We start from the raw sequence: 16,602 nt of genomic DNA, 5'->3' as shown, positions 1-16,602 counted from the left end.
AATGTTTTTATTGGTCATATGAAAGGTCCATCTAGCCCAGTACTTTTTTCTCCAAAACCTTGGAAGGGGTGAACTTTCTAGAGGGAGAAGTGTTGTATTTTTTTAATTGATGATGGGTTTTCTTGCTTTGAGTTTTCCCACTTTAGGTTTTCCCAGGCTCACTTGAAACCTGACTGAACTCTTAATATCCGCAGCAAGGAGATCTACAGCCTAATCACAGAATCACCACATTTTGTGGCATTTGTCTATGCCCTCTTTGCAGTGGGCCATCTTGCTCTAAAAATAATTTCCAGGTGGTGAAGCTTGATGGATTTATACTATGCCATGAGGCTGTTCCCAGACTTGTTCTTGGTTCCCTTGCTGTTAGTCACTAATGTTCTGTTTGCAGTTTTACTGTTACTGAGTACGAACCACCAGCTTTTTGGAACCATGATAGCCCAAGTGTTCATTCCTCAATGGTAATAACCAGCTCAGGGCCCGTTTTATATGACGTTAGGAAGATTTTTGCGATTATGTTCAATGTATTTGAGCTTGCTGTGTTGCTCAGTATTATTAAGTCCTTCCTCGCACTCAGCATTTATCCGAGTAACTCAATATCAGCACATTTTTTCATCTCACTTCTCCAGTAAGTTTTCCATTACAGTACTTTTATTATATGGGTACGAAAATGCTCAATAGCTTTACTGCCATGCCAGTTTCCAAGGAAGGAAAATGCCTTTCCTCAAAGTGAAAACTCTCTGTTTAAATCCTGCCTTCCTTTTTTTCCATCTTTTAGCCATTTTTTGACATTGGTGGGCAGTTTCTTGAAAAGTCTTTGACAAGTAACTGCACTAAAACACTGAGGGTGTTTTAGAAATCTGAATAAGCTGGATAACATGGATCTCCCTTTTCACATGCCTAGTGACTCCTATAAGGAAATCCAGCAGATTGGCTTGTGAAACATAAGCTCTCTTTCTAAGAACTGTACTGACTTCTTCATAACACATTATCTGTATTGCCTCTCCTAATTGTTTTATTACAGTCTTTATTAATTCACTCTGGTCCAGATGCTACACCTGTAGATCCTGTTTTTTTGAACAATTAAAGAAAAAATCACAATCACATTTATTACCTTTCTCTTCTCAGATAAAATGCTGCTTTTAAGCAAAAGGTTATATACCATAATTTGAGGTACATACTCTTAGAACCCCTTTGAGAATACCGTCTTGTCCTGGTGAAAAGATCTTACATGGAAACTTCCCTAACTCTTTTAGACAAGTAAGGTATTTATTCAGCTTTTCTGTAATGCTCTGCTATGATCTTATCTTCTCTGAGGGTACCTTTAAACTTTAATCATACATTGACAGTACTGATTCCCTGTTTTGCTGCCTGCACCTGATGCATTTGGAAAAGGATTTACTGTTGGTTTTTATACTTCTTGCGAGTTGCTTTTAAACAACAATTCTGGCCTATTTTACTGTGCTCTTAAGCCTTTTAAATTTATTATATTTGCATTTGCATATGCATCAGTTTTTAAAGGATGCAGTGATGGATTCTACATCCTTGCAGGATATAAAAAATCTACTCAGCTTTGCTCAGTTCAAAAGGATGATTACAGTGAGGATTCCTGCCAGAAAGATGCTCAAAGCAGTGGTTCAGAGACTTAAATAGTCTTCATGCTAACAAGGATTTAAAGATAACTATGGGAGAAACAGGGCAAACATAGCCCACATAAGAGGAAAGATTTGAGAAAGGGCATAAGGATGTCAGCAAAGTCAAAAGGCACGATGAGGGTGACTCAGTGTCCTGTTGTTAGGGAGCAGAGCTGGAAACTGCCCTGGTTTCCCTAGCAATACTTGCCACCCACACCAGCAACTTTAGCTATCTCCACCAGGCAGACAGAGTCAGGAGCTTCACGCTTCCTCACACCACGAGGGCTTTAGTGCTGCTGCTGCCTTCAACCCTGGGATGCTCCTCCTTTTGTTGTGCCCACAATCAACCCTGCTCCTGTGAGATGCCCAATTTCCCATTTTGCTGATGATGATTTCCTCCTGCTACATGATACTGAAAGCCTTAGCCACCAAGCTTTCTGGTGTTCATGCCTTCGTAAGAATGTCTGGAGCTGAAGGGCTCTGAAAGTTTGTATTCGTGTGCTGGATTTTATGTCTTGCTTAGTGTGAGCTATCATAAAAAAGGCTGTAGTTATGTGAGTAGTAATTTCCTTCTGGAAACTTCACAAGCATGCAAGTTATATCACTTTGACAAGATGAAGATGATGTTACTCACTAGCAGCAGACTGGAATTGTTCCGATGATTTCCGTTACCGGGCAGTTTTCTGTAACAGACTGGAAGGAGTAGGAGGAGATCACAGCACAGAGCACTCAAATCATGAATCGTATGATGGAGGTTTAGCAGTGTGTCATTTGGGATTCTCTGCCCCTGCAGCTGAGGCTAGAGTTTGTTCATGCCGTTTCGAAAGTGAAAAAAAGAGAGCTTTACCTGGAGACGTGTTTCACTGTCACTAAAAATTTGGTGCTTACTGTCATTCTAATTATATGCTTAGTGTGAAACTGGTTACATTTTGAATTTTAAGGAAGTATTCCTTTGGAACATATAATGGAAACTGATGTTTCTCACCTATCTTGCCAGAACACAGGTTAGCAGATGAGGTCATGTGGGAAAAGTTCATGCTTTCTGCTAATAAGAGCAGTCAAGTCAAGGAAAATACATTCTTCCAGTCTCAATAATGGCCTTCTCCTCACTTAATAAGTATAATGGTGAGGACTGAAAATCCCAGATATCCACAGTGTGGTTATTTCCTCTGATGACCAGGTAGGTGACAGACTACCTTCTTGGAATTTTTATGAAACCCTGTTTTTCAAACACTGTTTTTGTTCTTTCTAGATATTTCATGCAACTGCAAAACATGTTAGTCAAATGGACATCCCTGAGTCTCCCATGACAGAACGTATGACGCCAAACCCAAATTACAGCTGCTTCAACACAAACACACTAAGAGCCAGGCAGGAGAGATTGTTGTTTTCTGTGGAGAGGAATGATACAATTTGATTGCAAATGCAGCACAGCAAAAAAGAAATGGAAGAATCTGTGTTGCCAGCGATGGTAATGACCGCAGACAGATCACTTTACTCCCACCCTGCACATCCACAGCACTGTAATATTGAAGACAAGGGATGTACCAGCTGTCAGCCAAGTACATCAGCGAAGTATTAGTGAGTTTATTTCCTTAAAGCTTCAGCTGGAAAGCGTGACAGAAATAGGCAAAATGCCTTCACAAAGCCTTGCTTTTTCTGGCATACTTCCTTAATCCATAATGGATTGTTCTGACTCTACAGGGATACAGTTGGGCCCTGGAATAGGTTATGTAACAAATTAATTGCAGTATTTGTCAGCATTAAAAAACAGCAACAAAAAAAGCCAAGACAGAGGTTTTATTTTTACCAAAGGCTTGGTAAAAGTCCTAGAAACACAACAGAGAATATTGCTAATGAAAACATTTGCTCTTTCTGAGATCTCTTTATCTTTAGAATTTAAATATTTTCCATGTTTCTCTAGGACTTCTAACAAACAGAGAAATAAAAATACTCTCTTTGTACCTAAATATATTGTCATTTTAATGTGTGCCTTTTGGGGAGAACAACCAGAGTCCTTGTGCCTCTTGGAGCAAATGTTATTTTTGATGTGTACTGCGCTGTTACTGAGAGGCCCCATTAGGGCCCCTTGATAGTGTCTCTGGAGCCAGACTCGTGCTTTCAATCTGCATTCCCATGGCAGAGCAGCTAAAAGAAAGAGCAGCAAGCAAAATAAAAACTAGCCATGGTTCTGGAGTAAACAATAGAATGAGAAATACCTGAGAATATTTAAAGCATTAGATGTGTTGCATATTTAAATGGGTAACCCAGTCCTGAATCCCATAGTCAGGAATCTTGTCGGTATCACAGCACCAGCTTTTGATCTGTCACTTCTGTATTTTTGTAGGTATGCAATTCTCTGATGCTTTTCAAGCAGAATACAAATACCTGAAATTTGATACAAATGCTTTAGTTCCTTGAGACTGGGCACGTTTTTACATATGTTTTACTGGGTAATTGATAGGATTGCAAATAATCAAAACCAAAAAAAAGCAAGCACCTGACTCTTACTCCCACCCCAGGTTTGCAATTTGAATGATGCCCGGTTTGGTACCGACAGCTTACACGGGGCTCTTTGTGACTCCTTGTGCCACATGACTGTGTAAGAAGCAAGGAAAGAAACTCTCATGGAGCAGCTGGAGCTTAAAGTGTGTAGTGAGCCATCACAAATGGGAAATCAGGTATAAGCAGGGATTGTGCAAGAAACAGAAAGACTGATCACCAGAGGTAAGCCATGTCTCGAGGCCAGGAAACGAGACTTGCCAAGTGTCAGCTAACTTAGGCATGCGAAGACAATTATAACAAAGAGACCAAGGCTTTGCAAGCGCATTAAAAACAAAAAAGAGAACAAAGAAGGAGGAAGCAAAGCCTCAAGGCAGTGAGGGACAGTGCCTTTCTCAGAATTCTGGGTGAGCTGGCTAATGATATCACAAATAAATATTTTTATAAGTCTGTTAGATTTGGAATCTAGTTCAGCTAAAAATCACATACTATCTTTCATAACAAGGCTTATGCAAATTTTGTATTTAAGAAGAATGGAGGTGAAAGCAGCAGCACAGCTACAGTATCTTCAATCTGATTTGTTATATACAAATTTGAAGGAAAAAAATAATTAAGGTTGTAGAGATAAATGGGATAAAATGGAAATTTTTTCCCACAAAGTAGACTATGCCAGACTAGCCTGACTAGCCTGACCATTATCTTTGAAAAGAGCATGGATTTTTTAGATTAAGGTAATATAATATTTATTGATGAAATGAAGTTGGAATGTTTCCTCACTCCAGAAGATTATTGTAATTAAAAGTAACTGGATAGCTTCAATGACTACCAAGCCTGGCAGAGTTCAGAAAGTGTTTGGACAATGCTCTCAGGCACATGGTGCGACTTTTGCTTTTTCCTATGCAGAGCCAGGAGTTGGACTTGATGATCCTTGTGGGTCCCCTCCAATTCAAGATATTCTATGACTCTATAACTTCAATAGTGTGTAATAAAGTTGTGAGCTGCTAAAATCTTCAGATTCAAGTAACAAGTTTATCAGTTCGAGACAACCGAGAAAGAGCAAGCTCATAAAATAACTACGCTTTCCTGATGTTACACAGGTGTGATCCTAAAAGGTACTGGACTTTTCCAGGAGGAATGAGCAAGTGTTCAAGTCCCTTGAGCTGGAACACAGCATGAAAGTTAGGTCACACAGAAAGCTTATCTTGTACCAAACCAAAATTCAACTCAGAAGAGAGATGGAGGAGGGCCAGTTACCCTGTAGTACAGTTTGTATCAGGGCTTGTCAGTTTAGCCTTTGGTTTGGGCGTGGGGAACATTTTCCTTGCTAAGACCAAGTATGCCTTTCCAACACATTTGGCAGACCACACATTAACATGTTCTGCTATCCAGTAATAACATACACAGTAATTTTAATCACGGGCTGTACCCTATAAAATGAAGTCACAGGGCATGTTCAGCCAACAAAGAGAAGGTTCCCCACACCTGCTTCAGCTTAACGTGCTTAACGCACTGATCTGTCTTCTCTGGAGACTGAAAGTTCTGGGTTTAGTCAGGCAGGAAAATAAATGCTGTAATTTCCACCAACAAAGTCATGATGTTCTGACACAGAACTTGCACCAAAATCAGTGGAAGAGCTGCATTCAAACAGCTTTCCTGCTTGTGGTCTTTATATGGGACTTGTGTTACTCAGCCTGCCCACGGTTGTACACAACTCTCAGTCTTTGTGCAACAGAAACCTGAGTCTGGGGCAAAGGCTGCTGCTGGCTGCAACTGAGACACACACTGTGGGAAGGCTTAAGAAGTTACATTTTCCTTACGTTCTGCCAGTGCAATGCCTTTCTTGTACTAAGAAATTATTATTTTCCTTACATAGAGACTCCTTCAAATCCAATAGCAGGTGTTAATAGCTCTGTATTTACATTATAAATTAATCAAAGGTCAGCACCAAACCACATTTCCAGCTATTGCCAGTCTCTGTTTTACTTAAAACACAGGAATTCATTCCACAGACCAAGCCTCCTCTCTGTTGTATTCAGAAGAGGGATTCTCTTTGCTACTTCTTGCTACAGATTTCTGTGAATGGCAAAGAGAAATACCAATAAATGGCATTGACAGGAAATATTGCACCGCTTTATTTTCTGACCACAGAAACTGCTCTGATACCATGGTAAAGGTTAAGGGCTTCAAAACTAAGTTAAAGTATTAGTTGACTAAACATCAAAGGAATATGCTGCTTTTTATTCAAATAAATCTCAGAATGATACAGTGTTTTGGGTATATTGCCTTATTAAGTTCTCGTTTTCAGTTACATTCTTGTTAAAAAAGTAAATGGTATTAACACTGACCACTTTGTACCTCTCACAGCAGTACTCTCACAGTAGTAACACTACTCTGTAGTTCATTTTTACAAGTACAAAAATGCATTCTAAGTTGCTAAACATTTTTAAACAGCTTTTTAATAATTTTTCTTATCTATATTTTTAAACATAATTTTGATTTTTCAATATTCTACTCATATCAATAAAAAAAAATAAAACAAAAAACCCCAAAACATCTGGGAAGTAATAAAAGGCAAATGGAGAAACAAACAAAAGCCCAATAAAATCTGAAATACTGAATGAAAAGTATATCTCAAAGCAACATTTAACATTGAGAATGAAGTAAACCTCATCTTATCAAATTTCAAAAGTCACCTTTTAGAGCACTTAAAAATACCTTTCCAACCATGTAACATTTCTTGGGGGTACAGGTAATCTGCAGAGTGATATGGTCTCGCTACCATGGGTGAGGGGAAAACCTGGATAAAATGAGAGTTGAGTGCAGAGGCAACGCATGGCTCTGCGCGTGGCAGCCTGGAGTCAGCCCGGCTGGCAGGGCCCTGGGCTGTTTTGGACACGGGTCACCTCTGCAGTGCCCCTGGTACCAGAAACCGGGCACTGAGAGCCCACCTGTGTGCACAGAGCCTGGCTGAGCGCTGTGCCCTGCCCAGACCTGAGCCGACCACCCTCGCAGCGCACCAGGCCTGGGTCAGTGCCTGCACCTGATCCCCCACGGACACAAGATACTTGGGGCAATGCCCCCACTGCTTTCCGATGGACACAGGACACTTACAAAGGATCCTCACCATATGTTACAACCTGCTTTCTCCCCGTGCCTGGTGTCTTCCAGGTAGGCACCTGTGTCAGACCCTCCTGCCAGTCAGATAAAACCCGATCCCCAAGTCACATCCTCTGGGGATGCAACTTCTGGAGATGGTGGAGTCACCGCCCCCGGAGGTGTTTAAGGAAAGGCTGGACGAGGCACTTCAGTACCATGGTCTGGTTGAATGGTGTGCTCGGTCCCAGGTTGGACGCGACGATCTCAGAGGTCTTTTACAATCTATCCTGGCTCTAGACAGACCCGAGGCAGTGGCCGCCGGGAGGGTTCAGCACACACAGCCCTGCCAGAGCCGAGCGGTGGCTGATTCGGGCCGGACCCCGGCAGAGCCCCCTCAGCACCCCCGGCCCAGCCCGCTCCCCGCCCGGGCCCGCGGCCGCCCCGTGAGGGCGGTGCTGCCCCGCCCGCCGGCAGCTCCCGCCGGCGGGGCGGGCGAGGGAGGCGGGGGCGGTCCCGTCCCGGCAGGTGAAGGAAGGGGCGGGCGCGGGGCGCGCTGACCGCGGCGGGGCTGCGGAGCGGGGATGAGGGGTTGGTGTCGCGGTGGCGGCTGCTGTTGCTGCTGCCCGCGGAGCTGAGCCGAGCCGAGCCGAGCCGCGGCTGAGGTAAGCGCCCTGTCCCCTCACGCTCCCTGTCCCGGCGGGGCCGGGCGGAGGCGTTCCCCTTCCCGCGCTCCGGCCACCGCCCCGCTCCACTCGTGCCCCTGTCCCCGCTCCCGGCCCCGCGCGTGTCCGCGCCACCCTTCCCCCCTCCCGCCGCTTCGGTGCCGGAGGGCGCCGGGAAACTCCTCGGGTGAGTCACGGGAGCCTCGGGAACCGCCGTGCCGGCCGCCCCCGGAGAGCCCCGCTGCCGGGCGGGGAAAGGCGGCCCCGGAGCTGCCGCCCGGGAGCGGCCGGTTTCCCTGGGGAAGGTGCCGTTCCCGCTGCTGGGAGGGGAACAGCGGGAAGACGCCTCGTGTCTCCCCGTCCCGTGGGTTGACGCGTTCAGGTCGGTGCTGCTTTGGTCGCCTGCAGGTGGGAGGCGGGGTGGGATCAGGTCACCGGCCTGAGTCCGGCCATGTGAGAAGGAAAGGCTCTTTAGGGGGCGGAAAAAAGGTGTAGGTGCTTTCCTGTAGCTGTATTTCCCACTTATGTTGAGCTGCGGCTTTGGGCTGGCGGTGCGAGCGTCGGGAGTCATTTGCTAGCATGTTTCCAGTGGTAGTCTAAATGTATGTTAAAGGATGAGGCAAGACGTTTTAGAGGTGAAACATGGAGTACAAATGCATTTGTGACAGCATTTTCTTTAGTGTTATCATCTGCTTCAATCAATCGTGGAAGTCCCCTCCAATTTACTTGGGTCTGTCACTTCAGTCTCGATGCGTAGTTCCCATTCATCTACAGGTGTAGGCTCTGTGCAAGCTCTGTACTGTGCCTCTTGTATCAGTAGAGAGCAAGGACACCTGGTGCGTGCTTACTTAATTTGTCAGCTTTTATCCCACACGTGACCAGTGCAAATTGGATACTGCCATCCCAAATGAATTGAGAAAGTGGATAAATGTTTCCCATCCTACCATCCTGCCCCCTAAGACTTCTTTTCTTGAGTCTTGATGCTAGAAGAGTCCAGGGCAGCAGTGGGACTGAACTGGTCTTGTACCATGTCTAACTTCATCAGTACAGGTGCAGCAGTGTTGCTGAGCACTTGTCAGAGTCTCCTGCTGTTTGTGTGCTCGGATTGGCTGTACACAGAGAGGTTTAAAGTTTCCTCTTGGAAATTAGTTGTATTAAACTGATATGTTTCCTACTGTGAAAAGCAAATTTCCACTTTCACTCTGCTCTTAGGTTTAGTGTCTTAGGGGTTATGAAACAAATTTAGATCTGAATAATTATACACCTCTTCTGTTTATTTTTGTTGTATTTGTACAGGAAATGTAGAGTGTGAGCCTCTGCAGTTTGTTTCCTTCATATATCTCTTTCACGCTTCAGACAAAAGCAGAATTAACTTGCTGTTTTTCTTTTAGGCATAACACGTTTCTTTCCCTTCCTGTTGCAGTATTTTGTAACCATCTTGCTGTTGCAGAAGAGCTGATTAATAGATGCACCTTGCCAATATTCCATTAGTGAGGAGTCAGTACTGGGTCAGCTTAGTGGTGGGTTAAATGCTGTGTCCTTTTTGTCATGTTTTTGTTTTAAAATCTCCCAGCTTTCCATAAACTTCTCCACAAAGCATGACAAACTTCATACTAAAAGGTCCAGAAAGTAAAGATCTTTTTCTTTTTTCCTTTTTTTAAGTTATAAAGGAGGGAAATGGGAAGATAACAGTTCTGGAAAGGGTTTAAAGTTTTCAAAGCAGAAAGAATGAATACATCAAGATAAGTTCCAGCAGACATCTCAGGCAGGACTGTCTGAGTGAGAATTCCTGTGTTTGTGGCCAATCTGATCAGTTGACTGTGAATCTGGAACCTCCTGCAGGCAGATGAACCCACTGTGCTTCGAAGACCAGACTTCTAGTCTAATATTGCTGTTAGAAAATTTGATTACCCTACAAGTAAAGCAAAACAGGGGCCATGAAAAGTTTCCTTCTTCCTTAAGTGGATGTGAAGCAGTCTCCTTTGATGGAAAACCAAACATGGTAGTCACTTTGGTAATGAATGCTGAGTAGAAATGGAAATCTGTTAAGAACTGTTAACTTGTTCTTTGCAGCAGTGAGACACAAACAGGGATGACCAAAAGGCACATACATATTTGTCATTTTAACGGGAGGAAAAGTGCCTCTGACACTCAAGCCCTGGTGTTTGCACTGTTTGCTCTTTGCCCTACAGCCCTTAGGTTGCTGGGGCATTTGTTGCTCTAATAGAGGGGTATGTGTTTTAACATGACAGCATTGCCTTAGTGTTGATGTGTCTTCCACTCTGTTTGCCATGGGATGTTAGACAATGGGTAACTTATGCTTTTGTCAGACTATCCAGAAGTTTCATAAGTTGTTTGGAATGTGCAGCCCTGCAAGTATTGAGTCCATTAATTGTTTCTGGCTTAAGCCCTAATCTTAAAAGCAGTTACAGATGTAAGTAACCCTACTATTTGTAAACTGTTGGTTTGTGTTACTGTAGGATAAGGATTTTGGCTTACTACTTCTACCCGGCCTTGATGGAAAGTTCACAGAAGCTCAGACTCTCAGTAGCATTGATGAATAGCTCTGTAAGCAATGGTGAGGACTCCTAACAGTTAGCAGGGAACTGCCAAAATAAATTGGTTTTGCTTAGATTTAAAAGTGTTGGTTGATACAATGATTCTATCACAATGCATTTTGTCTTTTGATAGGGATTTCTGGTGGGAGAGAGAAAATAACCTCTTAGATGGCTACTCCTCTCTTGAGTAGCTAAGCATTCCTTTGGCCTTTTTTTTAAGGGAAACTTACTCCACAAAGGCATTTCCTGATAACATTGCTTCAAAATTGCTTTTGAGCCTGTGCTGTACTGGAACAGTGTTGGGAAGGGAGTTTTGGAGCCTAGAAATCAAAGGGACTTAAGGCAGCCTCAAAGGTAATCTGAGGGGCTCAATACGTTTCTGTAAATGTGGTACTAAATGGAATGTGTATTTCTTATGATGTTATCACATGTACATATGTCACTGTTTGTTCCTCCAATATTAATGAACCATTGCTAACTCTCTTGTTCATCAACACCCACCTTCTTCTATCAACACTACTTATTTTATGCAAAAATTACTAAATGAGTTATGCCTTTTGTGATACATTGTGGGAAGAATTGAAGGCACCGAAGTTTTGATCAGTATAACTATGCTGGGTATCATTGTAAACTTTAAATAATTCTTTATCATGTTGTATATTACAAGCATATGTATCGTTGGCTTGCTTGCTTTAGATGACGAGACTAGAGCACATGAGAGAATTCTTAGTACACTGTGCTTTTTAAGAGCAATATACTGACTACACAGTATTTCTGCAAGACCTGATTTTTTTTCAGTTTTGCCTCTTCTCCATACACTCCTATGTTGAATTTCTTTTTTCTTAAAAAGAAAGAGTTGAAGAGTCTGCATTTTACCTAACACATGCAGGAATCTGAAAACAACTTTTCCTGAGGTAAGGGATTAATTTTGAACATGGCAATGGTTAGGGGAGAATGCAGGAACATGACTTCCTATGGAAACAAACCTAAATGTTGTTCTCCCCCTGTCCCAGCCTACCAGCGTGACTGAAATCTATTTATTTTGTTTGCATGCCAGCTCATTTCCAGTAATGACCAAGTTCTTATCTTTTCCAAGGTGGTGTTATTGCAGTAGTTATGCATATCTGAATATCTTTGGCAGAAAGATACTTAAAGATGATGTACAGTGCAGAAAAGGAATTACAATTGCTCAGAAATCAGAGCCTGGCAATGCTTATGGCTTCGGCTCCTGCAAACTGTTTTTTAGGAGCAGAGAACAGCTTGCATGCCTGTTGTAAGCATTCCAGTTGTGTGTTCCTGCCACTGTCACAAGCTGGTTCAACCAGGCTAATTCAGGGACACCTAATCTGTAGTTAGGGCTCTCTCTAAAGTACTTCTGGCAAAGCTACATGGAAAGCAGACATTCCGGATCTGTCTCCTAAAACAGTTGTAAAGAGCTGAGCTATCCAGCTGATGTGAGATAAGCAAGTCTTTGGCTAAGTTTTGGAATAGCTGCTCACTGAATTTTGTTGCTGGATTAATTTTCATGTCTATAGTTGCCCTCAGATAGGAAAAGCACATCTTTGCTTCCTTACAGTCTTACCTTTCTGGAAAGGCCAAAGGTAAAATTCCGAGAAGGCCAGGGAATGCCTGTTTTCATCCTCTTGATGTTTGAAAATTCTCACTGTTCAACTGGTTATGATTAAAGCTTTATTTACTCTTAAGTTATAGCATCAGCTGATAAACTTTACATCATTAATCATGTATGATCAGAATCACTTCCATCCTAATGGAACAGTAGGTATGTTTGAATCATTAGATATATTGTCTTCCAGAAAATGCATATGTCTTTAATTCCAACCATGCCCTGTTCTTCAACTGTTAGTTTGTCAAAGAAGAAACTTCCCAATTCAAACTTGCTTTGTATCCTTAGATTTTTAATTGGTAAACACTTTTTTCATAGTTAAATGCAACCATTCTACTGTAACTTATAAAAACAAGAGATTTGTTTTGATCATGGTAGACCACTTCCTTGGATATGTTAGGGCAGGAGTACAGAAATTTGGGGTTCTGTTCTGTTCTTTATAGTTTGACTGACTCTAATTTATGTAGGTGGTACTACTGTGTATTGTAGTATGTGAGCATTTAAGGGTGACTGTGGTAATTCCTGATTATTCCAAATGGATTTAGGTGCCTACAGAGACTTTTATAGCATGGAAATGGCTTTAACTCTCTCATGGAACATTTACAAAACTTAATACCTGCACATAGATTTAAGATCACTTTATGAAAACTCTACAGTGGTCCATGTAAACAGATTATGGTTTTTGTTGATTAATGCAGTTGACATTGCAACTAAACTTTGTTTCCATGTACAATACCTTTGACACATGCATGCACAAAGCACTGTCATACCTTGCTGTAAAACACTTCACTGATGTTCTCGATTGTTTCAGTGTGGGGATTATATTGCAACCCCCAAATAGAAAAATTATTGAACATATGTAACCAAGGCTTTTATTTCATTATCCCTTCAGCTCTGCCATAAATGAGAGTACTAGGAGAAACTTGGATTTATGCCTTTAATCATGAACTCACTTGTAAGAGCTCTTCAAACAGGAAATTTTTCATTCCAGATGTTTTCCTCAAAATACGAAAATGGAATTTCTGTTGGAGCTCATATGGGAGCAACAACTGAGGGAAGTATCAGCCTTAGTAATTCTTTTAAAAATCTAGTGGCCGTGCTGAGTAATATTTAACCTTTTTTGTGAGTGCTAAACCCCTGAAATTTTAGAATTTGATTCTTTCTGGCAGGAACACTGCACAAGTATGCAAAGGTCATGAATGAAGATGATGTCTGTATTTTAAGCAAGCATTTATTATTCACTTTCTTCCAGTGTGCTTGTACTGTGTGTTTTAAGCCTTTCCTCTAACTGGAAGGATAGCATGCAGTTTTAAAAAAACCCAGAAACTAAAATCCCTCATCATAGTAGCTGGAGCCTTAAAAGAAGCAGAAAAGGAGCAGAGGAGGACCAGCAATATGTACACTGAAAACTTACCTAAATATACAGTTCTTAGAGTTGGCTGTTGGTATTTTATGTTCTAGTTCATCTCCTGCCTTATAGCTGATCTGTAGTTTTCCAGCACCTTGGCTTAACACTGGTTACCAAGTTCCTGTTAAGTGATTAGTCCCAACTTGCTGTATAAAACCAACCTGCACATTGGGGTTTGAATGGCATTCCTCAGTCTTGCTTCCGGCAGTACTTGGAAAGAAAAGACTGGGAGAGTCCAGTGGCACCAGTGTGCATGTCTGGATGTGTTGCTACCTCAGATCTTTTTTTGTCTAAGTGTTGAGTAGAGAGAGAGAGATAAGTGTGCTGCAAGACCCATCTTGAAAGGTGATTTACGCATAACAGACATGACTAAAAGCAAAAGATTTCTCATTTTGGAGCATAGCCAAGTAAATGAGGAGAACAAAGAGTAGAAGGAAGTAAGAAGATTTAGGATTCCTAGGCTTAGTACTTGGATGGTCGAGAAAATAAAACAGAAGCATAGTGGGTGATGGAAATATAGTCTGCATGTGTGGATTTTCTCTCTTTTAGGTCAAGGATGTGAATTTAGATTGGACTTCAGTGCCCTGAACTCCATTGTTACTCAGTGTAAATGTACTTCGTTGTTGAAGTTCATGCTGAACTGCATCTTTTGGTGTTATTCTGCTGTAACAGATGGAAATAAGGTCAGATCTAGTTTAGCTGGCAGTATTCCTATTTAGGTGAACCATGAACCTGTGCTGTGCAATTTAATAATTAATCATTAAAAAAAAGCAAGGCTTAATTCTAAATGCTTTTCAGTTGAGATGATTTAAATAACTCCAACTTCATTTTTTATTAGCATTGAATTTTTCTTTTAAAGACATGCAAAATAAAAAACAAGGACCCTTGGAGGAGGGAGATCTTATTTAGCACACTAGTTTCCACTTCCATGTTCAGTTCTTCTCCAGACAAATAAACTTCCTATTCTCCAGCAGAGTTTTACTCTGCTGAAATCAGTCACTGAGATGTCTTTATTTTTATTAATGCAGCACTCCAGGGCTACATCTCACATCCTGAAACTGATTTTAATAAATGTAAAAGGGCGGGTTACTCATTTTCATTTTTTGTGTAATAACTGCTTAGTGGTGAAAAAGGAAGAAGAGAGGTGGAAGTAGAGTGTTGTGAATACCTTGGTCTTATCTGTTGAATTATGTCTTGTAAGACCAAAAAAAAAAAAAATAGTGGTTTGGTAGGAAGCTTCGTTTCCTTGTTCTAATTTTAACTTCAGCTACTGTAGTGATAGACATTAATCTTCATTCTAGAAACAGTCAATTTTTATAAATATAAATTTTATAAAGACCTACAGAATTAGAAACTACATTTTTATCTGTGATTCCTTTCAATACCTTCATATAAATCTTATTCCAAGTTAAAATCTCTTTGAAATGGTCCTTCATATCATGCTTTATTAGCTCTTACATGATTTTACAAGAAATACCATAGTTCTTAAAGTTCTGACTTGAGTGAGGGACAATCCCTCTACTGGTAAAATATTCTAGAAAAATATTCTATTTGTAAAACTTGTTAAGACTCTGCTATAAAGTAAAAAATTTTGGTTTAAATGCCACATCCTTACGAATTTCACCTAGTTCCCCTTAACTTCATCAGAAGTTGCTTGCATGCATCTAAATGCTGAGGTTGGCATTCAAACCAGAAAATAGTTACTTGAGAGCCAGTTCCTGCAACCAAGCAGCAGAGGCTTAAATTATTCGTCTCTAATCTTGTGACAACCCTACTAAAAAGAGTAAATCATTACCTTGATGTTGCTTAACAGTAATTCTGTTACAACATGGCACATAATGGTTGCTTTCTCTTACACCAAGCTGGAGCTCTGAAGGAACTCAGTTCAATGTATTACAATTGCAAGACAGCTGTTTCCTCAAGCGAGAGCATCTCTTATCCTGGAGCATTGTGGTATGATTTTATTGCAGAGATGGCATAGCTTGTTACTGAACATTTTTTTTTGCATTACATGCTCTCCTAAACCTTTTACACAAATGTAGTAATCACCCTGTTTTGACTGAGCATAGGTACTGCAGTCAGCTTCTGGTATGTCCTTATATTGATAAAACTGTACACTTTAGATACATAGGCTTGTGTAAGAGCTATCCATCTTTCTTTTTCTTGTGTTCTGTACTTTCCTGTATTCCTGGAAGGATTAGCATTTTTTTCCTACTTTTCTTCTGATAATGATGTAGAGAGAAATTTAGCACAAGGAAACCTGGACTATGAGCCTGCAGATCCTATTGACAGATGAAAGGCTTATAATTAGCTAATTCAAAACTGATCTGTAAGCTTGACTAATCAAAATGAGGCACTTCGAGCTATGTTTGGGCAGAAAAGTGACCTGACTTGCACAGCTGCTGAGCATCTGCAGCTGTTAATTGCCTTTAATCAGTCAGGCTTAAACACTCAAGCTTTCCACTGTAATTTTTCAGTCAGTTAATCAGACTCCTGTCATGCCAGGTAGGCACGTTTCCAAAGCACTGTGCATTTTAAGTGAGCAAAGTGGGATTTGTGCACACAGACTCTTGTACATGTTGTGTGGAGAAATACACTTTCTTCTGTCAAAGTGGGGTGTACCACATATAGGAACATGGGACAATCAACTCTGTGCAGTTTCTGTTTGATGTCTAGGAAAGAGTACTTACCTTCAATGTTTAACTGGGGCCTTGCATTAGGACTGTAAATAGGTGAATACACTCACCAGAATGCTAACCAGAAGGCAGAATACCCATTGCAGGAGGGGCATACAAGTCTTGCTTATAAGGTTAGTAGTTTTCTTCCCCCTAAAGAGCTGGAGGTAGAAAACCACCTTGAAAAATACTAGTGAGCTTGTATGCACCAGAGTTGTCATCCTGGCTTTGGGAGAACCCAAACAAATAATATGATGCACAGTCTGGCACAAAGGTATTCTGGTCCTGCCACCAATATACTTGTGTGGGTACTCTTACTCAGGAGTAAATTAAGCATGGCAGACTGCTAGGGTTATGGTAGATAAATACTTGGTGTGTGACTGTGCAGTGGGGAAGGAGAGGAAATTTGGAAGGGAAAGAGGAATATTTTAATTGTATTCTTCATG

General features: G+C 41.4%; 1 protein-coding gene across 1 annotated transcript in view; it reads left to right on the top strand.

The window, feature by feature from the left end:
• Positions 1 to 7,774: 7,774 nt before the first annotated feature.
• Positions 7,775 to 16,602, top strand: part of SH3BP2 (SH3 domain binding protein 2) — a 35,718-nt gene continuing 26,890 nt past the window's right edge. Inside the window, exon 1 of the mRNA XM_064653383.1 lies at positions 7,775 to 7,891. The gene's annotated coding sequence lies outside the window, so the exon portion shown is untranslated. The remainder of the gene's footprint in view (positions 7,892 to 16,602) is intronic.

The sequence above is a fragment of the Pseudopipra pipra genome, chromosome 4 (assembly GCF_036250125.1).
Source record: "Pseudopipra pipra isolate bDixPip1 chromosome 4, bDixPip1.hap1, whole genome shotgun sequence".
NCBI lineage: Eukaryota > Metazoa > Chordata > Aves > Passeriformes > Pipridae > Pseudopipra > Pseudopipra pipra.
This window is presented reverse-complemented; position numbering and strand designations above follow the sequence as displayed.